Genomic DNA, 21742 nt, shown 5'->3' with positions numbered 1-21742 from the left:
GGTGACCATCGCACAGGGTGGGGACTGTCCCCTCTCACGGGGCCGTGGCGCTCCCATTTGCAGAGTAAGCCCGAGAAGGAAGACTGCCCCCCGGCCATGGAGCAAGACCGTGCGTCTGTGGGACCTGGATGGGCAGGGGGGCCCCAACAGTCCCTCGGTGACCTCGCACCTTGATCTCTTGGCCATAACTGAGTATCCAGAGGTCAGCCGAACCCGGCTGAGGCCACCACGCCCCCTGGCTGGGGGACTGGAACCTCACCGAGAACAACTCCCGCCCTACAGCGGGGGCGGGGCTGAGTCCCTCTCGGGCAGGGCTCAGACGGAGCAGGTCAGCCCCTGCTTCCCCTCGGGCCCCTCCCTTCCGCTCTGCACCCCGGGGCTGCGCAGGTCCTGTTTCCTGCGGGGACTTCGGCCGCGGCTGCGTGCCCTGCGAGCAGTGTCAGTGCCCACTCAGACGGCCCTCTCGCCCTGCGGTCCCCGTGTCCGGAGGGTCGCCCCCGCCACAGTGCAGGCCCCTGCCCCCAGGGCCCCTCTTCCGAATTCAAGTGTCATTTCTCCCACATCCCACTCCACCTGGAGAGGGGGCTTCCTGCCGTGCGACCGGGGTGGCCTCGCCGGCCTCTGGGTGGACCCTCAGCCACCCCATGACTCGCTTCCCCGAGCTAAACATGGAACAGAAACTCCTCTCCCCCTGCCCCCTGCTGCCCGTGCTCGGGCCGCCCGGCGTGTGGGTTCGTCAGGCGACGCTTTGGCTCGCAGTAGACCCCAGCTGGGGTCCTCCACGTCAGCTCAGCCTGACACTGACTGCCCGGAGGTAGCACAGACCGCCCAGGTGAAGGGCGGGGTCCCACACGCTGTCCCCACAGGAGAGGGCAGTGGCCAGCAGGGGGTCTCCAGGTTACCTACGACCCCTCTCTGACATGGCTCTAAGGCAGGCGTTTCCACGGCCCCCTCCTCAGGTTCGACAATGTGCTGTAAGGGTTCACGGGACTCCTTATAGAGGATGTCATTGAGGATGTCACTGAGGATGTCACTGAGGATGCCGATGAACGGCCAGACGCAGGGGTACCTACGGAGAGGCCCGGAAGGCCCCTGGCATCGGCGATCCTTTCCGGTTCAGCTGGGGTGCACCACCCTCCCCGAGAGTGGGTGCTCGCTGACCTGGAAGCTCGCCCAACCCCCAGGGGCGGGGAGGGACTTTTGCGGAGGCTTCAGCACTGCCCTCGGTCTATCACAGACTCAGTCTCCAGCCCCCCCCCCCCCCCGCTCCCCCCTGCCCCGAGGGCGGGGTGGGCTGGAAGTTCCCAGCTTCGAAGCACGGCGGGGCCCTTCTGGTGACCGAGTCCCCACCCTGGAGCCGTCGGGAGCCTCCGGGGGGGCCCTGTTAGAACCGAGATACCCCATCCCCCAGGAAATTCGAGGGGTTTCGCAGCTCCGTGTCAGGAACCGGGGGCAGAGACCAGTATGTGCATTTCCTATGAGATCATAAACATCCTCCGTGTGAAAGACCCAGAATGATCTCTGTTTACCTGGAAGGCCCCCCGCTGATTTAATCTCAAAGTCTCCAGGTTCCTACCCACTGTGTCTGAGACGTTTGTGTTTGTCGTGGTGGTTTCTGCCATCTGCCCTAACAGACTCCCGGGAAACCCAGTCCACCACACACACACACACACACACACACACACACACACACACACTTTTTTCCTAACGGACTCAGGCAGTACCGGTTTTAGGTTTTTGTCACCGACACAACCTGAGTCCTTCCGTGCCTGATCTGCTCCCTAAGCCATCTTGCAGGCCTGCACCGGCCGTGGGAGGCCCTGGGTGAAGGCTGGAAGAGCGCTGACATGCGAGCCTCGGCCCCTGGCCGACACGCACACGCCAGCGGAGGGGCTGACGTGTTGGGGGGCGTGTCATCCTCACCGTCAGTCACTGGGGGTCTGCTCTGGTCCATGACTGCAGCCTGACGTCCTGGCCTCCGGTCTCACTGCAGCTGCGTCAGAATCTGAAGGGGTGGGGGCGGGGCAGGCTGTTTTCCGAAGGGGTGGGGACGGAGACTGGCGTTCAGGATCTCACGGTAGACAACCTTTGGCCCTGCTCCAAAGGGCATGGGAGATCCCTGTGCAGGCCACAGACAGGGAGAGAATTCTTGGGGGTCTCCAAGGGGGGCACTAGGTCGGGCTCTGCTCACCACGGGCACCCCAGACTCGACCCCGGTTCTTGACCTCCGTGGAGGTTGACCGCGCCGCTGTGTCTTCAGCTCCAGGAGCAGGATGCGAGGGGAAGAGGTGGGAGCAAGAAAACCTCGTCTCCCGAGTTGGACTGGCTTCCCCTTTGCTTCCGAGGGCCTCGGCGCTGGCAGGGACCTCGGGACACAGAGGGCCGGAGGGACTCATTTCACGCTGAGAGACCGAGGCTCGGGTTCGAGAAGCCCACCTCATGCCAGTGAGTGGCGGAGCCGGGCCCGGCGCCCTGCCCCCCGGGGACACCAGATCTGTGAAATTACGTGTCTGAAATGTACCTTAAAGGGATCTGATTAGAATAAACCGGGCTTTTCTTTCAAAACCTTCCTGAGCTGGTAAATATTACTCATTAAGCCTTTAGAGAGACTTATGTTGGTCAAATTACATTTCTTTCAGCTACACCGTGAGGGTGGAAGTTATTCGAGGAGAAAGGGGGGAGCCCCGTGGGGCCCCGCCGGGGACTGTGATAAAGGTCGGCCTGGGTAGGACCGGGGGGGAGGGGAGTGGAAGGCTGAAAAGAGCTCGGGACCCCCAGACAGTGTGAAGGACGTCGCGATGGGGGAAGTGTAATGCGGCAAAGCCAAGTAAACCAGCCTCCCAGGCCCCGCCCAGCTCGGCTGCTGGGCAGCCGTGCCTTTCCGGAAGGGGCACCTCCCTGTGAGGGGCCGCTTCCCCCTCTGTGCAGTGGGGTTAGCAGGCCCCCTACCTGCCTGCTCTCCCTGGGTGTTATGAAGTCCAGCAGGTTAATGGAAAGCCCCAGGCGAATGGGCATGAGAGGCAGAACAGGCCACTGGAGGGTCCTCCCTGGGGCGAGGCGGGGCTGCTCCCCTTTCCCCAAGCCTCTCCCCGCTGCAGGCCAGCCCCATCTGGCAGGGACCAGGCCTCAGGCGGAGCCAGGCCTCCCAGGGCGGGAGTGTGGGGACCCAGCAACAAGCCCTGCTGAAGTGTGGCTGCAGGAAAAATGCAGTGAGTCCGTGGCTGAGAGGCAAGGCCAAGGGCGAATCTGAGACTCTCCAGTGCAGCCAGGCCCCAGGTGGCACCCACAGATCAGAGACGTGGTGTCCGACTCTCCAGCCCCCGACCCCTCCCTGGTGTCAGCCCCACCCGGTCCCTCTGGGCCTTCCGCACAGCAGAAGGGGGCCTCCCCAGGAGCCCCCACTGCCTGGAGGGCATCGCCCCACCGCCGCCGGTGGAGCCTGGGCCTGACCTGACCAGGCGACACTCCCGACCCCAGGCTGGGAGCAGAGGACCTGACCCAGCCACGGGGGGCACCTCCTGTGACGTGGCGGAGAAGACGCCCCGGGGTTTGGAACAAGCGTGTGGATCCGGGTGGGCACCCCCAGCCCCTGAGCCGAACCCGACAGCTCGCGGGGACAGGGAAACCCACGTGCAGCTGAACGTGGTCCAGTTCAGTCTTGACCTTAACAGGAAACTGAAAAAAAAAAGAAGGTCGCTCCCACGGACGTGTCTCCCACGGACGTGTCTTAGATCTAGGGACACAATAGCGTGTCCGGAGCTCTCACAATGGGTCTCGCCACGCCAACACTCACCGACGCGTTTCCTCTCCGTTGTCCTCATAACAGATGCTCATAACAGCTGTCCTTCGTGATGGATGGTTGAAGAAACAACACGGAACCCGTGAATAGGTTTAGTGGACCGAGTGGTCCAGGCACAGTGAGGCTGGGACTGGCGCCAGGGACCACCTGACCTAGAAACCGTGCGCCGCTGCCCCGCCCCTCCCCCCCGTTGCAGTCAGCCATTCACAGCGCAGGTGTTATCAGGAGGCCGCTGTGCTCAGCAGTGCTCTGCACCCACCGTCTCCTCTCCCCCTTGGAACAGCTCGTCCCCGAGGGGCATTAGGAGTCCCGCGACACCCACGAGAAAACCGGGGCTCAGAGAGGTGAACTCGAGGCTGAGGCCGGATGCCAGGGTTCCGACCTTGAGGGGCTGCCCCTTTGTGAGACCCGGCCCGTCGTTCCCGTGGGAAGCAAAGGCAGAGTGTGCGTTCAGGTGCCTAGGGCTTGCAGAGCCGGCACGGCGCTCTTTCCCGGGGAGGAGCGAGGCAGACTCAAGCCCCACCTCGGGAGCTTCCCGTGCCCCCTTCACTCGGCGGGTGGGGGTCCAGCTGGGAGAAGGACCGCCGACCGGCCTCACCGGGGAGCGACCACGGCCCCGGGGCTCTCCTTTCTGTTCCCTGCGCGGCAGAGTCCCTTAGGGGAGGAGGAAAGCCCCAGTGTCTGTCCAAAGCCACCTCTCCCTCATCTGCTTAATGTGCTGATAGCTTTGCCTGTCAGCACTTCACAGCCTCTCCGCAAACATGCAAAGTAACAAGATGGTCGTAAAAACTTGCGGGGAGACGCGGTCTCCTCGAGAACCCTCCTGTGCGGCGTGCCCTGCTGTGCTCTTCCGTGTCCTGAGCCGCCCGGTTGAGGCCACAGATTTCCACGCACACTGGCCGTGACCGCCCTTAAACACACACGTCTAGAGACCGGGCGTGAGTCTCTGCTCAGCGGCAGCTTCTGCAGCGACGCCAGCAGCGTCCGTCGGCGTGGTCCAGTGCCGCGGCCCCCAGTTCCCGGTGACCGACCGCCGAGCACTTGACATGTGGCCCCTACCACAACGGAACAGAATTCTTCATTCAATTTTAATTACATTGAAGTAGCCACAGGTGACTAATGGTGACAGCAGCGGGCGACAGCACAGATCCAGGTAATTGCTGAGAGCAGATCATCCGGGTCCCTTACTTACACGCTTGCTTTATGGTAAATTTTAGTTCGTTTGCCCAACGGGCTTAACTCTGGTGGCTCTTGGTATTCCTGCGCGCACAGTGGGGATTCGCAGTTGTGCAAACACTGTGCGCAAAATTAAGTTCAAGAAAGAGGCCACACGTCTGCTTATCAGCATCACATCGTAAAAACTGCCAGGGCCCTAATTAGATTAAACACCCGTGAGTGCAAACAAGCAGCCTCGGGGGCCTGCGCTCACGGCCTGCCCGCGGCCCAGCAGTGGCAAGACCGACGGGAAGGCCTGTGGGATCTCGGGGCGCACGGGCGGCCCTGTGTGCAGGTTGTGGCGGGGGAGCGGGGTGTTTCTCTGCGAGACCGAGCGTCTGGCTCCTTGCCAGCCAGTTCTCTGTGTGTAGTAGTTCTCGACTCCCTTCCCGTATTGATGACTGTGCTTTTCGTAGCCCTTATCTCCTGCAAGAAGTGTTTATTCCTCATAGCAATGACCCCACGTGAAGCACCGGCATCAGGAAATCTCTCCCAGAGCCTCCCCGCCTCTACCTGCTGAGCTGGAAATGCTGCGGCCGCACCAGTGTGTACACACACGGGCTCTGTCTGGAGCCTGATCACAGATCTGGGTCAGCGCGGCTGCAGCGGGACTGGGCAGCTGTGCCTTCCCGAGCTCCAGGGGTGGCCGGATCTGCGGCCTGACTTGGGAGACACTGACCGCACTCCTCCTCCTCCTCTTCCTCCTCCTCCTCCCCTCACAAAGGCTCGAGCTGCAGGTGGGCTGGGAAGGCCTGCCGCCGCCAAGGGGGCCAGGTGGTCACTGTCATCTCAGCCGTGGACGGACCCCCACCCCGAGCCCCGTGCCCGCTGGGCACCTAACACGAGCTGCCTCCGCAGGACCGCGGGAGGGAGCTGCTCCGGCTCCTGGGGACAGTGGGAAGCTTTGAGACATCAGGGAGCATTGACTCAGCCTCTGTGTCTTCAGTAAGTGTTATGTGCCTGCTCTGTGCCGGGGGCTGTTCTAGAACGCAGCGGTGCAGCAGTGCACAACCCGTCTGTCTCTGCTCCCAAAGAGCTTGCTTTCTGACCGGAGCAGACCGACCACGGATGAAGGAAGAGTCAGCGTGTCTGAGGACGAAGGCCACGATGAAGGACCAGAGAGACAGGGTACGGGAGAGTGAGGCGGGGCCGCCTGGGGGAGGGACCCCAGGCATCCTCTCCGACAGAGTCGGCTTTTGGACAGGGACCCGGATAAAGTAAGTGTGCTGGCCAGGAAGGCTCTGGGGGAAGAGCCGCCAGGTAGTGGGAAAGCAAGTGGGAGGACCCCGAGGCCAGAGAGCGCTGTGCTCAGAGTCACACAGGTGACACAGGGCAGGACCAGGACTGGGTCAGCTCTTTCTGACGTCACAAAGGGCTTTCTTCGTTCTTTTGACCACACTTTGCCGGTTCACCGTGTTAGCAACTTTGTAGCCATGCGACATCAAACAACAGGAGTTGATCTTTTTTTTCTCCTCTGCAAAAAAGGAGTTTGGCTACAATGGGGAAAGCCATGACAAGACAAGTAGAGACGTGTACACACAGGGGACTGTTTATTTCCCCAACCCTGGGAGACAGGCATTGCACCCATTTTGCAGGTGGGAAAACCGAGGCACCAGGAAGGGAACTGGCTCTCCTAACATCCCCTCCCTGTTATGAGGCAGGGGCTGGATTTGAATGCAAGCCTGTTGAGCTGCTCCTGCCACAGTGACTTGTCCCCATGGGACCCTCCCTGCTGCTGCCACTCAAAGTCCCTCCGTTGGAAGAGTCCAGGGAGACGGCTCTGGGCACTGTGCTCTGGGCACTGCGCGCTGCACGCAGGTGGCCGATTGGTCTTAAATACGAGAGGGGTCCCACCCCCCGATGAGTGAGGACCTGGCAGAATTCGCCATAACAGGCGACCCCTTAATATTAGCTAGCTGTCAACAGAAAAGGGAAAAAGTCTTTCATTGAGGCACATGACAGCTGACACATTAGAACATCCCAGCTCCAAACTGCAGACTTATTAAAGCCATTAGAATAATTATGATTGAGGATTTACTTAAAAGCCCATCATGACTTTCCAGACAGCCTTTTGCTCGAGCACCTTCCCCTGCCTCTGCCCGCTCCCCCCTCCTTCAGACACCGTCCCCGGAGGCCTGACGAGAGCTGGCGTCCCCTCCTCGTCCGCGGCCCCAGGGCCCACGCCCACGAGCACGCTGGCCAAGTCACGCAGCAGGAAGTGCCCGGGTCTCTCGCCGCCGCCGCCTGTCTGGCTTGGGCATCTCTTGTATTTCCTGAACCTGTTTGGGGGTCTTATGTAGTGAACCCCCCCTTTGGAACGTCTAGGTCCCCAACACAAGTTGTCACTCAGGTCAGCCCTCACGAAACACACACGGAGAAGCCCGAGGAAGAGACTCCCTGCCTCCCACAAGCCGCGTGGCCGGGGGAGAGCTGGCTACAGGGGCCGTGCTCGACTTTTTACAGCACTGCGGACAGGCTCCGTGCCCCTTCCTCCCGGACGCCACCCCCGGCACGGAGGAGGTGCTCACATCGGGACAGGTACCCCGTCGTTCTCCTGTCTTTCGTGAAGTGAAAGATCGTTCGGAAGAGAGGACTTTCATCACTCACTCATTCATTCATTCATTCAAGAAACGCGCTCTGTATCAGGCACGGTGAAAAGCTTGAAGAATAAGATGTGGATTCTGCCCGTGGACAAGTGCATATGACTTATGTGCACCCCAGGAAACGCTGTGAGAGCAGTGATTAAGGAGCATGTGATTCGAAACAACGTTATTTTTTTGGTGAAACTTGACAAGCTGATTAATTATAAAACAGAAGAGGAAAAGCCAAGCACCAGGAACAGCCAAGACACGGCAGAGGAAGAGTCGCAATGTGGCTGACAGACCAGAGGGCCAGCCTCAGTGTCGCGCTGTGGGGACAGGGGCCGTGTGGGGCAGACGGGCGCGGCCCCTGTCCCTGGGGGACAGAGCCGGTGACACTGGCTCCGCCTGTGAACACCTGTCGCTGTTCAGTGGGGGCGGGGAGCTAGTGACTGAGCCATCCCGGGTCACGGCGATTCACACGGAGAAGCACTTGACCTGCGACCCCTTTGTCACTTTACGCGTGCAAATCACTCCAGGAAGCTAGGAGGCTCTGAGGTTCAAGGTGAAACTGTGGACATTTTCGATGACACAGGAAAGGGGCTTTACGACCTCCAGCTTGGCGAGATTTATTAAGGAAGACACAAAAAAACACAGACCATAAAGAAAATAGACAAAGTTATCCTCATTAAACTTAAGAGCTTCGATGCATCAAAAGAAGCCACGGAGAGGGTGTAAAGATAAGCCAAAGCTGGAAAGAAATATTGGCCCCTGTAAAATTGACAGCAAATTCCTTTTTCAGAATATGCAATAAACTACAAATCAATAAGCACGAGCAACTCAGTAGAATAATGGGCAGGACAGAGTCTATTCAACAGGAAAAAAAGAGAAAACATGATCAGCGTGCAAGGAGAAACTCCACCTCTGCAGTCATCGGGGAGAGGTAACGTGAAATTTCAAGGAGCTGCCGTTTCACGCCCGCCAAACGAGCGAAACTTCGAGTCTGGCGATCGAATGGCACGGGGAAGTGGGGTGATCGCGCCGCCCCACCAGCGCTGGGCGGGGGTGCAGGGGCACCCAACCCCGGGAGAGAGCGATTCGGCTCCGTCGAACACACTTGAAGAAGTGTGGGCGTCCACCGCAGCGACTCCACCCCCGGGCCGCTGCCCCGCAGAATCCGGCAGTTGCCCCAGAGACCTGTCCAGAATTGGCCATGTTAGCACCATAGTTAACAGCAAAAACGGGAAGAGACTGGAACGCCCAATCACCAGCAGTAGCAGATATTAGAAACACGTGCCGTCTTCAACCCGCGGAAAAGCACACAGCAGGGAAAAGAGAATGAACCCCAGAAAAGTGCAGGAGAGAGGAGGGAGGTCTCCAGCGTCATCCTGAGGGGAAACAGGCAACTCACCGAGAATATCTAGGATGAACCCATTTGCATGAAGTTCAAAGTCACGTATAACTAGGTAATACAGGTAATACTAGGTAACACAGGGGAACCAGTGATAGGTAACCCAGGGAAACCAATGAACCTGCTGAAACTGTAGAGAAAATACATAAAACGACAAACACAGAAGTCCCAGCAGGAGTCCAGCCGGAAGGGGGAGGATGGAAAGACTGTGGGAGGGGCTTCCAGGTGACCGCAAAGGTGACGGCCTCGCCTGCTGGACTGAGGGGCGGACACGCCGATGTGCACTTCACCTGCGTGTGGCTTAGGAGTGGTCTCCCCGCTCTGGTCTAGCACTCCATACTGTCACTGAACGAGTCACGGTGTCCCGCCTGCCCGAAGGGAACACGGCCAGGGGGAGCCCGACCATGAAACAGGTGACACTGACCCGCACTGGCCTGGGCCTTAGAGGCTGGGGAGACGCCCGGGAAACAGGAAGAAGAGGAAGCTCTAGGACGCAGCCAGGCAGGGGAAAGGGTGGGTGGGAACGGCAAGTCCGTGAAAGCTAAGTCGCGGTCAAAGCGCGGGGAGGGGAGTTTGCAAGTTTGCGTGGGGAAGAGTGGGGGATCTTCCAGGCCCGGAAGCCTCCGAGGTGTTCGGTGACCCGTGGGCAGCCGCTGGGGAGCTTCAGAGTGTGGTGAGGTGCACGTCACGCCAGACGGGTACCATTCTCACAGTGTCGCTCGTGCGGTTCCGCAACCCTAGGCACGCTCCCGTCGCTGTGCGCGTCCCCGCTGCCCGTCTCCAGCACCGTTTCGTCACCCCAAGCCATTACACAGTTTCTGCCAGGCACGCGATGAGATCGCATTTTCCTTTTATGGGAAAAAAAAAAAAAAACAAAAACCCTAACAGCTGGGGAGTGTCTGAAGGCAGGGCGAGGACTTGAGGGAGGCGACCTTCGGAGGTCGGCTGGGGTCCAGGCGAGGGAAGGCAAGAGAGAGGGCGGAAGTAGGTGACATCATGCGAGAAGGGCCACCGGTCCCCCGGTGCCCCTGGGGACGCACGGGTCCCTGGGGTGGACTCTGCCAGGGAGAGCGGGGAGGCGTCCAGGAGCCCAGGTTTCCGGGCTGCGCGCGTGCTGCGGTCGTTTACGGGAACAGAGGCAGGAGAGGTTAAAACCGGGTTGGCTGGGCGGCTTTGTTCCTGAGAGCAGCTGCGATCTGTGAGTTTCGCCCCACGCGGAGTCTTGTCTCCACACCGGCGATGGAGGTCACATCCTGCTTCCCGGTAACAAAGCCTGCGGAGGAGAGGAGACGTGTCCGTCATCTCGCCCGGTTTGGCTGTAGGGAAGATACAGTGAGTCCGTGGCTGAGAGGCAAGGCCAAGGGCAAATCCGAGACTCTCCAATGAATGAGAGGGAGGCCAGGCCCCAGGTGGCGCCCACAGCTCAGGGACCTGGAGTCCGACTCTCCAGCCCCCGACCCCTCCCGGGTGTCAGTCCCACCCGGTCCCTCTGCGTCTTCCGCACAGCAGAAGGGGGCCTCCCCAGGAGCCCCCACTGCCTGGAGGGCATCGCCCCACCGCCGCCAATGGAGCCTGGGCCTGACCTGACCGGGGGACACTCCCGACCCCAGGCTGGGAGCAGAGGACCTGACCCAGCCACGGGGGGCACCTCCTGTGACGTGGCGGAGAAGACGCCCCGGGGTTTGGAACAAGCGTGTGGATGAGGGTGGGCAACCCCAGCCCCTGAGCCGAACCCGACAGGCCCCCCGTTTCTGCACAGCCCGAGAGCTAAGGAGGGCTTGTGCATTTTTCTATGCTTGGGAGAAGTATCTTGTGACGCACGAGGCTGCCACATTTCAAGGGCCATAAACAAAGCTTTATTGGAGCCCAGTCCGCTCCCTCGTTCCTGCATCATTCATGGTGCTTTTGTGCTGCGTGTGAGGCAAAGGAAACCGCCGCGGCAGAGCCCGCGGGGCCGCCAAGGCTACCGTAAACACATCACCGCGGACGTCCGCCAGCCCTCGGCACAGACCTCGGGGCCCCGTCCGGGGCTCCGGACAGGAGAGAGCGCAGGGTCGGTGGGGCGTGTTCTCCTGGCACCCCGCACCTGCCCGGGAACCGCCACCGCGTCCGACACCCCCGGTTCAGCTCCTGTTCCCCTCCAGCTTCACATCCAGGCCCCAAGGGCCAGGCCCACTCCGCTGCCGGATCCGACTCCAGGACGCCACCACTGACCTGCAGAGGGTCCGACGTGCCCGTCCCTGCGCCCAGCGTCCTGGCCGAGGCTGCCACAACCCAGCCCATCCCCCCAGGGACGCACAAGGGCCCAGCTCAGAGTGACTCTATCTATCACCCGCACCCACCGGCTGCCTGGACACACCTCCCTATGGATTCATTTCCCAGCAAGCATTTGCTGAATCTGTGCCTTGTGTTGGGAGGTCAGGAGGTAATAATAACTAATAAAAAGACAGGAGTGGCCTCTGTCCTCGTGGTGCGAGGCATCTAACGCATGAGAAGCATTAACAAGCAAGACCCCAAATAACTGTCCAACTGCGGCTTCCTTTGACCAGCGTCGTGAAGGAAAGCTGAGTAGGCGACGGGACCTCGGTCCTCGAGAACCCCCCGGGGGGTCTGAAGGACGGTGGGCGTCCCCTGTACAGGGGGGAAGAGAGCGGTGGCCCATATCCGGCAAAGGGAGCCGGATCCACTTCAAAGGCTCCGGGGAGCGCGGTGCATTTAAGGGACAAGGAGGACACAGAGGACGTTGCGGCTGGAGCTGGGCGAGGGGGCAGCGGTGGGAGCGTGGCGGGGACCCCCCTTCCCGCCTTCCCCTGCACACCCTCACGCACGCCGCTCCCCGAGCGGGCGGGACCCTGCCTGAGCAGAGGGGCGGAATGCATCACCCCTTGCCCACACCGCAGTTGTATTGCCCGGCCATAACTGTTCAGGTAAGGAGACAAATGGCACGTAAATTGCCTGGGCTGTAATTTAGTGTGGCTTGGGAAAGGCTGTAACTGGTTTGGACGGCGGAATCACACGTGTGTCAAGCAGGCACCTGCGCCCGTGAGGGTTTGCGCGAAGCGTGAAGCACTCGCCTGGGGCGTGGGGCGGGCGGCGATAATCCTCACCAATACCCTCTTATCACCGCATCGCGTCATTCCTGTTTCAGGGTCCAGGAGTGAAATATTTAAAAAAAACAGTCAAAATTGGGATACATTTCTCTCTCTTTTTTAAAACAATGTCACAAACATTATGGACACATCCTCCTTCCTCTTCAAATTTAAACTGTTCCGTTCGTGCGACCTTGTGGAGGAGAAGCTGGTGGGGACAGCCTCCCGCCCCCCAGGCGGAGGCAGGCTGGGTCCGGTCTCCAGAGACTCTGCTGCGGCCCCCCACTTTCCGGGGCGCCCCCCCTCCTCCAGTCCCCGGGAACTCTGAGTGACGGTTGGAGGGCAGGATCTGTCGCCAGCGTGGGCTCAGAAAGTGCTGCGTCAGCCTGGGGCCAGACCGTGAGTCACGGCCTGGGCTGATCGGCTCTGATCCGCAGTTTGGATCGAAGAACGCAGGCCAGTGCTTTCCCCCCCGGGAGGTCTCTGTCCTGCCGGCAGCCGGAGGGGGGTGTCCTCGTTTGAACCCTCGGCCCTCCCTCTGCTCCCAGACCGACCTCTCAGCACAGCTCTGGGCCGGCAGTGGGTCCGGGAGGACCCGTCAGGCTGCTTGTGCCTCGGTTTCCCCGACGGAAGCCTTGAGTGAGGCTGCTCCTGAGAGGTGTGTGAGATTCACCTGCCGATGAAACCAAAGTTAACCAAGATGCCTCCTGACACCGTAAAGTGCTTAACAGAGTAGGCAGATGGCAGCTCGCCAGCCAGGCGCTTGGCTGATAATGTGTTTTTCAGCCAGGGCCGTTCTCACGTGCACACACACACAGGATGTTTGTGTTAGCGGCTGCCCCCTGGGACGTCGTACCTGGAGTTCCCCGGGCACAGCTCACCTTGAGGCCCCGGCAGGACTGGCAGCCGTGGGCCTTGTTCCCGGAGGAGGGCCGGGGGCCGGGCTGAGCAGCAGCTGGGCCTCGAGGTGGGGGCGGGCCCTGCAGCTGGCCAGGGCCCCCCTCCCCATCTGGGGGGAGTTTCATGCCGCTTCCACACTCGTGGCCTGTCTGGCTCCAATGCCGTCAGATTCCTGGGCCCTGCAGGTTCGAGCTTGTGACCTCTGGCTCGGACTCAGAGGATGGGAATCCCACACAGAACATGGGGCCCAGAGCCGGAGGGGCCAGAGGATGGCCACCCGCCGCCCCCAGAGGCCAGGCAGAGCGGAGCACCTGGGCTTCCCAGGCAGACAGGAAACTCGGGGTGGACTCTCAGGGACCCCTACTCAGCTGGGTGACATGGGGCGTGTTCGCTCATTGCTGTTTCTTCAGTGGTAACATGGGGATAGCTGTGCCACCCGTCACTTACTGTGCCCCCAGGGTATGCCTGGCACCGTGCCCTCTGTCTCCAGCCCGCCCTGTATCTCTGCCAGGCACGATTTCCACTCACTCTCGACCTGGAGGCTGGGGAACCTCCCGGGAGAACCGACCTCGGATGCCGAGCTGGGACACAGCCCCTGCGGTGCCTGTGGTGCCTGTGCTTTGGGGGCGTTTGGCGGGGGCGGGGGGCAGGCACATCGCAGGAAGGGCTTTAGGAAGAAGACCCAGGCTCCTGGGACTCAGCCATGGTACCAGTTAACCAGCCTCACCCTGACCCGTCGTGCCCAGGGGAGAGGGACAGCCCCCTGCTAAGTGCCCAGCGCCCATCGGCTCTGCGGTGGGGTCTCTCCAGGGTCCGGAGCACAGGCTGCTCTCCCTCCACACCTGCGGCCCCAAGGGAGGCGGGGGTGCTAGGGGCTGGGCAGCAGCCAGGGCCCTCGGCGGTTCCCTAGGAAACAGCCTGGGATACGGTTAAGGAGCCCAGCCGTCCCCTCAGAGCATCTGAGGCACACCCAGAACCCCTGATTCCATACCACTTGTGTGTGTGTGTGTGTGTATACATTTGCATGTATACATATAATGTGTGCGTGTTACATGTATACAGAACAATATGCATATAAGCCTATGTTTGTGTGTATGTGCATATACATGTATACATGCATGACATATCTTGAGCCTTGGGACACACTCATACAATAAACGATGTCAAAAAACTTCCGGTTACGAAGTAAGTCCTGGGGCTGGGATGCCCGGCGTGCTGATGGTCATTAACAGTACGATGTTGTGCGTTGTACGTTTGAAAGTTGCTGAAAGGGCACACAGTTCTCCTCACAGGGGAAAAACACTGCAGCTGTGTGTGAGGGTGGATGTAACTAAGCGGGTTGTGGGTGGTCACTTTGCAGTGCGGACGCACCTCACATCCTTATATTGTACACCTGATACAGCGTTATATGTCGGGGATATCTCGATTTAATAGATAGACGGATACATGCTTTCCCTAAGCCTCTGTGTATCTTACCATGGAGTGAGGTGTCCAGGCCAGGGGGTGGTTAGGGATCTGAGAGGGGCCTCGCGCCCTGCCGTGGGAAAGGTAGCAGTCCGCCCAGTGAGCTGACTCGGAGGAGCTCACAGGGCTCATCATGCCCAGCAGCGGGGGCCCAGAGGAAGCAGCCACCCACACACGCTCCTGCTCTGTTTTTGTAGGTGACTCCTAGGGGATTGCCGGGGTTACGTCTGGAGTTGCTTTGCTGGAAGGGGGGAGGCTGATTCCTTTCTACCTAGAGCTCCAGGTGCGGGTAGCGCCGCGGTGCAGCCGAGGGGCGTCCGGGGACGGGCCCGGCTCTGGCCTCCGCAGCCTTGCCTCCGAAAGGCGAGGTTTGGTTCCTGCCCTTGCTTTGGTTCTTCTGTTATTTCAGGAGCGTGACAAAAGCGGACACAGAGCCCTCTGAGAGGCAGACGACAGCCGGGTCTGAGTTCAAGGCTGAAGGTGCACACGGGAGAGACGATGAGGAAGGACAGCGATTTCACATACATAGGTTTTATCTTAAACAACTAGCCACATGCGTCCTGGAAGGCTTTCGGGGCTCAGAGGTGACTGACGCCCCCGTGACCTTCCTGCTGCGGCTGCTCTCTCCTACTGGTCAGGAGATGCAGGAATATTCTAGAACAGGATTCCCCGGGAACCACCAGGGAGCTGTCCCCGCAGGCCTTCCCCGGCCAGCTGCTGGCATTCCGGCGGCCATCCCGGGGGAAGCGTTCGGTGCCAGGAGAGCTCCCCTACCAGCGGCCTTTGATGAGCAGTGCGGCCGCCGTCACGGTGCCCAGGGCCCAGGTGGCTTTCCTCGCTCCTCAAACATCGTGGACTCAGGCGCCAGAGCCGTTTTATGGGGAACGAGGGGCAGGCTTCGTGGGCCTCTCCCATCTGGGGACCCCCCTCTCTGTCCCCCTCCAAATCCCTTTCTCCTCCCGCCACACCGCAGACCCGCATGCCGGTGGGCCAGGAACCAGTGAGGGAGTGCCACTGAGGGACGACAGGTTTGTCCTGACAACGGGGCTTTCCCGGGGCGGGGGACCCCTACCTGCCTACCTACCCACCTGAGGCCTGCTTCTAAAACTGCAGACTCCCGGGCCCTGCAGCCTTCCAGCGCCAGCCAGAGCGAGCACTGGCGTTTTTAGCGTGGCCCAGGTCCTGCGGACTTCTGAGACCCGCCGCCCTATCATGTGCTGAGACCCGCCGCCCTGTCATGTGCTGAGACCGCAAGTGGGGGGGCACCAGGGGAAAATGGCTGCCCTGTGACGATTTACACATTTCTGAGACGTGACCACGGAGGAGAGGGGGTGAGAGGAGACCCCTGGGCTGTCTCTGGTGGGCATGAGGCTGGACCTTTTGCAAGCACGACTTTGCAGGCAACCACGAATGAGTGAGGTCCACTGCTTCCCATTTGGCAGGTGGGAAAACTGGAGGCTGAGAACAGCTCAGGGTCCCATGGCCAGCACAGGGTCCCACGGCCAGTAAGGGCCCGAGCACAGATCCTTGAATCTGGGCCAGCCAGACACCCCTCCGTCTTGGCTCCGGGGTGACCTCCCAATCCGGGTGCCGGCAGCTCCCGGGTTGACAAGCCGGATGGTGCAGGAGGCCGGGCAGGCTGGCAGGCAGCGCGGCCCATCGGTCCCTGCCCTGACGTCCCGGGGGTGGCCCAGCAGAGAGCTGCAGTCACGGGGGTGGATGTGTGACTGCAGGCTGCTGTGCAAACAGAAGAGCCGCCATCTCATGTCTCGCCATCTCACCGTTTGTCCGGAGATCGCCGGATCCCCGTCTCTGTTGACGGAGTCTGGCAAGTGGCAGGGGTTGGGTGACCAGGACCCCCGGGCGACTCAACAACAGCTGCAGGATCCACACTCCACACGGCAGGCCCTGGGGAGCCAGACGGGGCCAACAGTTGGGGGCTCCATGTGGTGCTTCTCGCCAGTGGAAGGTGGGGGGCTGCCTCAGACCAGGAGCGCTCTCCCCTGAAACCCGCGCCTGTGACCCTGATGGGCCTGGACAGAAAGCCGCACAGAACACTCACGCCTGTCCCTCTCCTTCTTTTCCCTCTCTCCCTTCTTTTCCTCTCTTCCTTCATCCTTAGCTCAGACTTGCAAAGGGCACCTACTACGTGCAAAGAGCCGAGCCTGCCGAGGTCGCTGGAAGAGACAGGAAGTAGGCAGGTGGCATGAGGCCTACTGAGTGGTGGGCATTGCTCTTGAACTTACACAGACTGCAACCAGTCACCCCTCTGTGTTTGACTCCCAGCTGGGAACACTGGGAATCTCTTCACAGCCGGCCCCTTCCCAGGTGCGCGCCAGCTGCGGGAAGCCGTGGGAACGGTGGGGGGAGGGTTAGGGGTCAGGGGTCGGTGTGTGTGTGTGCGCGTGCCTGGGGCTTCTGCACTCACCTCCTCTTCCTGTGCCTCTGGAGATCCTAGGGGATGTTCACCTCACAGCCCAGCTGTGGATAATACGCGTTTATTGAGTGTCTACTAGGTGCCTGGCAGGAACATGTTATCTCATCAAATCCTCATTTTTCAAAAAACTGAAGTAGGTGTCCTTATTCTCAGTTGGATAAGTAGGAAAACCCAGGGCCCCAAGGGTTGCATTTCTCGCCTTAAGATAAAAACCTTAAGATAAGATGGTAAGAAAAGCCGGGAACCCCCAACAAGCGCTGACTGAGGGCCCACTGCTCTGTGACAGCCACACAGGTTCAAGCCCAGCACTTGTCTTGTTCCGACCCTACCCCGGGGGCCTGGTGGGCCCCGCGGGGAAGCCAGCTGGGACTTGGGTGTGTCTTGTGCTGCGACAGAGCCCTGGTGTTTACTTGTGCACTCATTATTTATAAAAGCATCCACGCGTTCTTTCACTCACTTATTCATTCAACAAACACCGATGGAGTGAGTGCCTACCGTGTGCGGGTACGGTGTCATTGACTGGGAATTCTTGCCTGGCCGGGAAGCGAGGTGGACCGGGGCCAGGTGAGGAGGAGGGACCTGGAGGCGGGGCCCAAGAGCTCCTGGCTAGGGCGCCAGCACGTGCGAAGGGCCAGCGCTGAGGGCAGAGGCTCAGAGGGGCTGAGACACCCCCGCTGCAGACCCACAGGCGTCTCCACCGCACCCTGACCCGGCCCTCGGTGAGCAGAGCCCCGAGTCCCCAGGCCGCCGGCCTTTCTGCCATCGCATCAGACTCTATCAGTCAGTCACCAAGGCCTCGCGACTTTGCTCCCCTACTTCTCAAACCGGTCGTCGTCTCTCAGTTCCTCACCTGTTTGTGTGCTGGGGTCACTGACACGGCACCGCCCAGGCCCTCTGGCCCCTGCATTTACTGTGGGCCTGCAGGGGGCAGGACAAGCCGGGCGTAACCCCTGCCTCTCCGGGCGGCTGAGCAGGAGCCAGACACTGTCCCGCCGGCCTTCAGACGGTCTCCCTGCCCCAGGCTTGTTTCTGCCCCTGCACACCCCGCACTTAGCCAGATGACCCCTGTGCAAAGGACGTCTGGCAGTGCCCCCCCACACCCTTAAAGGGTATCCGTGACCCCTGGGACAGTCCGGTTATCTTCACACAGCCCGCACCTGGCGTGTCTGTCACCTGCCACACCCACACTGCCCCTGGAAACAGGTGCCCCTGTGAGGACCCTAAAGAGGGAGCAGCTAAAGGACTGGGCACCCCTGGGCACCATGTAGTCAGGACCTTTCTCATCTGTACCTGCTTTTCATTCAGTCGCGTGGCGTGCGGTGCAATACCTTAGAGACGGGACGGAATGAAAAAGCTCGGTCTCGTGCTGGGTCGCATCGGGCCAGTGGAGGGCGCTCTGCTGTTCAGCCCTCTGGCTTGCGTGCCTGCTTTGCAGCTGGAGGCAGATTCAACGTCCTTCTGCCTCCAGGGCCTGTGGCTGGCAGACTGGTGGCCTCCTGGCTAAAGTGGCCCGGAGGTGCTGTCCCCGGCTTGCTCTAATGGTCTTAATGAAAACACTTTATCCTTATCTGCTTTGGGCTAATCTCAGCAAAGGCCCGAGGTCACCCTTTTCAAGCATCTACAATAGCTCTCAAAAGCTGTTCCCTTTCAAGTTCAGGAACAAATATTTCAGGGCTTTACGAGGGTCTCTGGAACTGTTCTATGACTTTAATTTTCAAATCTTTTTTAAAAAATGATGCCAAATAGCCCTGGCTGGCGTAGCTCAGTGGATTGAGCTCGGGCTGTGAACCAAAGTGTCGCAGGTTCAATTCCCAGTCAGGGCACATGCCTGGGTTGCAGGCCATGGCCCCCAGCAACCTCCCATTGATGTTTCTCTCTCTCTCTCTCTCTCTCTCTCTTTCTCTCTCTTTCTCCCTCCCTTCCTTCTCTAAAAGTAAATAAATAAAATCTTTTTTAAAAATAAAAGACTTTAAAAAAATAATGCCAACTTGATTTTTACTTACTGATTTTGGTCTTTTTTCAAAAAAATGCATGCATACTTACACAAATTTTAACACAGCCTTCTCTGGAAAAGAACATGAGAGGCAAAGAGTCCTCACGCATGGAGGACACACACGTCGGAGTGGGACAGATCTGGGTTTGAGTCTCGGACTCGGCACGCCCCCCTGTTTGGCAGTGGACCAGGTGCCCCCCTCTCTGAGCATTTGGCCTATTCATAGAGAAAGCAAGAATCATCACAACGTGTGTTTTGCAGATGGAAGGAGACCTGGAGCTCACTTGTGGAAGCCCTGGTTCAAGGCCAACGGGAGTTCAAGTCCTCCCCTCCTCTGGAACTGGTGAGCTCGTCACTGGCCAGAGTTGGCGACCACGCGCTGTGTGCGCCCCCGTCCAAACCCTGCACCCACACAAGTCTCTCCCCGCTGGGTCCCAGGGTAGTCTCAGCATTCTTCCAGTGCAGCCTCAACCAACCTGTCTGAGTTTTCCACGAGATGAAACATGTCACCGTGTTGACCTCTGGCCCTCGTGGCTCAGAAACTGCGCGTGGCAGAAGCTCAGGGCAGCGGAGGGGCCCCTGGGGAGCAGGCAATGACCTTTCTTCGGGCTTTTTCCGCCTTCCATTTGTAAGACCATAAACTCCCCGGGAATCCAAGCTGACCAGCCTGTTTATCCAACGCCCTCATTTATAGGCAAGACCGTTAGAGAAAGTAGGAGCCAGCTGTTCCAGCAAGCCACCTGGCACTGGCTGTCACTTGTTAGCCCACCAACCCATCACACAAGGCCACCCCAGGCTTCCCGGCTGTTCTTTAGAGCTCGATGTCAACACGGGAGGCTCGGGGCCGGAAGAGGAAGGAACCCGAGGCCGGCCCAGGCCTGCTCTGTGGGGCCCAGGCCAGTGGGACCTTGCTCGGGTTCTCGGCAAGTCTGCCTAAGGCCAAGGTCAACGGCATTGCTTCCCAGCCCAGGAGGAGCGCCACTGCTGGGATCAACTGTTGGTGGCAGTTTTGTGCTCTGCTACCAAGACCTGACCTGCCACCAACCCTCGACTTCTCACCCTGTCCCCCTGGGCCTCCTTCGCCTGCCAAAGGGACTGGTGGCTCCGAGCTCACCAGGACCTCCGACCACCGCAGGGCATGATGCTACGGGAGCCCATGGGCTGGAGCCTGGAGTCGTGCTCTGTCTGTGTGGCATTCCGGGGCGGGGCGGGACGGAGGTCTGCAAGATTCATCTGCCTTGGACACTTGGAGCCGAGCGAATTCCCACTAAAAATCACTGCACTAGGAAGATTTAAAGGGCAGACGCTCCAGAAGGGAGCCCGAGGCTAAGGAGGCGGAAGGCAGAGGGAAGCGAGGGCAGGGAGAAGTTGTAGAAGGACCCCTTGAGTTGCTTGCTACATGTGAGATGTGGCTGGGAGGCGGCGATTGGGCAACTGAGTGTCTTCAACGGGGTCTTCTGTGATCTGGTTTCTTCTTACTTCCCCATCTCTTGGCCACCTTCCCCCGCCACACACTCTCCTCTGTCATTTGGGTCCATTTGCTATTCTTCGAACATGGCTGGTGTTTGCCACTGGAGGCTGACGTGCGTCCGAATTACTTCACCTGGTACGTTCCGCTCTGCTCGGCGCAAGAAGGAATTCTCTGCGCAGCCGCTGAGCACACGAGCTGCCTGCAGCTGTCACAGGGAAGCCCACTGTTGACAGGTTCTAGCTGGGACTGGACCGTCCACGGGCCGAGCCTGCTGCTTCCAGGAGCCCTTGCGAGCCAGCGATGGTGTAAAACGGGATGCGTCCATCTGGGTTGCCGCCCGCAGAGGGTGGAGAGAGTTAATTTGGTCTGGGGAAGAGCCAGGAACCAGAGCGGGCCCGTTGCCAGAAGACCCCCTGCGGATAGAAGACAGGGCCATCTCATTCAAAACCGCCCGCGGCAGTCCGACCCTTATTAAAGAGGAATGTAAAATCGCAGCGTGGACACTGTGGCTATCCATAAAAGATCTTACAAGGATGATTACAAGGCAAGTTCGCTGTCCCTCTTAAACACAGCAGTTATTCAGCTCCCTCGACGACACTGGGGGTATGAGGGGCGACTCGCGGAGCTGTGGACGTCAGGAGACGTGGGAATGATTCATGGATATGCTCCTTTCTCATTACTTAGTGTTACTCGTTTCACCCCAAAGCCCTGCGGTCACGGAGACGGAAAAATGCTTACCGCGGAAAACACGACATTGAACCCAATTACCCTCCGGTTGCCGAACAGCAGACCCGGGGGCCCCTCCCAAGAAGGGTCAGCCCTGAGCAGGGGCTCCGACCGTGGTCCCGACCGACCGGGGGCGGGCGGAATCGGGGCATCTCCGCGCCCCAGCCCGGCGTCCTTGCACCAGGAGGGAGCGAGTCTACGGCCAGCAGCTTCCGCCGGCACAGCTCCAGCTGAGCTTTTCCAGTTCACGTGACCGGGATTCGGTCTGAATTCTCTCTAAATTCCCAGTGGGGATTTAGATCACCTCTTGGGGCCCGTGTTCTCTCCAGACCTCTAGCCCCTTGCCCAGGAGACTCCTGCCCTGTCCTAGCCCCGTCTTATTGCCCACACACTGCGACTGCCACTCACTGGTCACTGTCCAGCCCCCTGGAGCTCACAGACGTGCCCAGACCCTTTCTCCCGTGCGCAGATTCAAACACAGCAGATGAACACGTGGTTTGATTGCTGTGGCATCTCCAGGCCTCCCAGACCGGCCACCGGGCGCTGCCGGGGGCTCTGGCCACACTCAAGGCTGAGCCCTGGTCCCGACACCACTCACACTTCCCGTGAGGCCACCCACGGGGCGCAAGGGGTTTGGCAGGGGCTCCATAGGATGGCG

General features: G+C 60.0%; 1 long non-coding RNA gene across 1 annotated transcript; it reads right to left on the bottom strand.

Annotated features, from left to right (window-relative positions):
* Nucleotides 1-15669: 15669 nt before the first annotated feature.
* LOC123833185 lies at nucleotides 15670-18370 on the bottom strand. Its single transcript, XR_006788182.1, has 3 exons — nucleotides 18223-18370; nucleotides 16886-16938; nucleotides 15670-16365 (listed from the first exon to the last, which is right to left on the bottom strand). It is a non-coding gene; the product is annotated as an uncharacterized LOC123833185 (long non-coding RNA).
* Between the last annotated feature and the right edge of the window lie 3372 nt (nucleotides 18371-21742).

Source organism: Phyllostomus hastatus, unplaced genomic scaffold, assembly GCF_019186645.2.
Source record: "Phyllostomus hastatus isolate PE091 unplaced genomic scaffold, TTU_PhHast_1.1 phas_scaffold_21, whole genome shotgun sequence".
Classification (NCBI taxonomy): domain Eukaryota; kingdom Metazoa; phylum Chordata; class Mammalia; order Chiroptera; family Phyllostomidae; genus Phyllostomus; species Phyllostomus hastatus.
The sequence above is the reverse complement of the archived record's forward strand: the minus strand, read 5'-3'. Positions and strand labels throughout refer to the sequence as shown.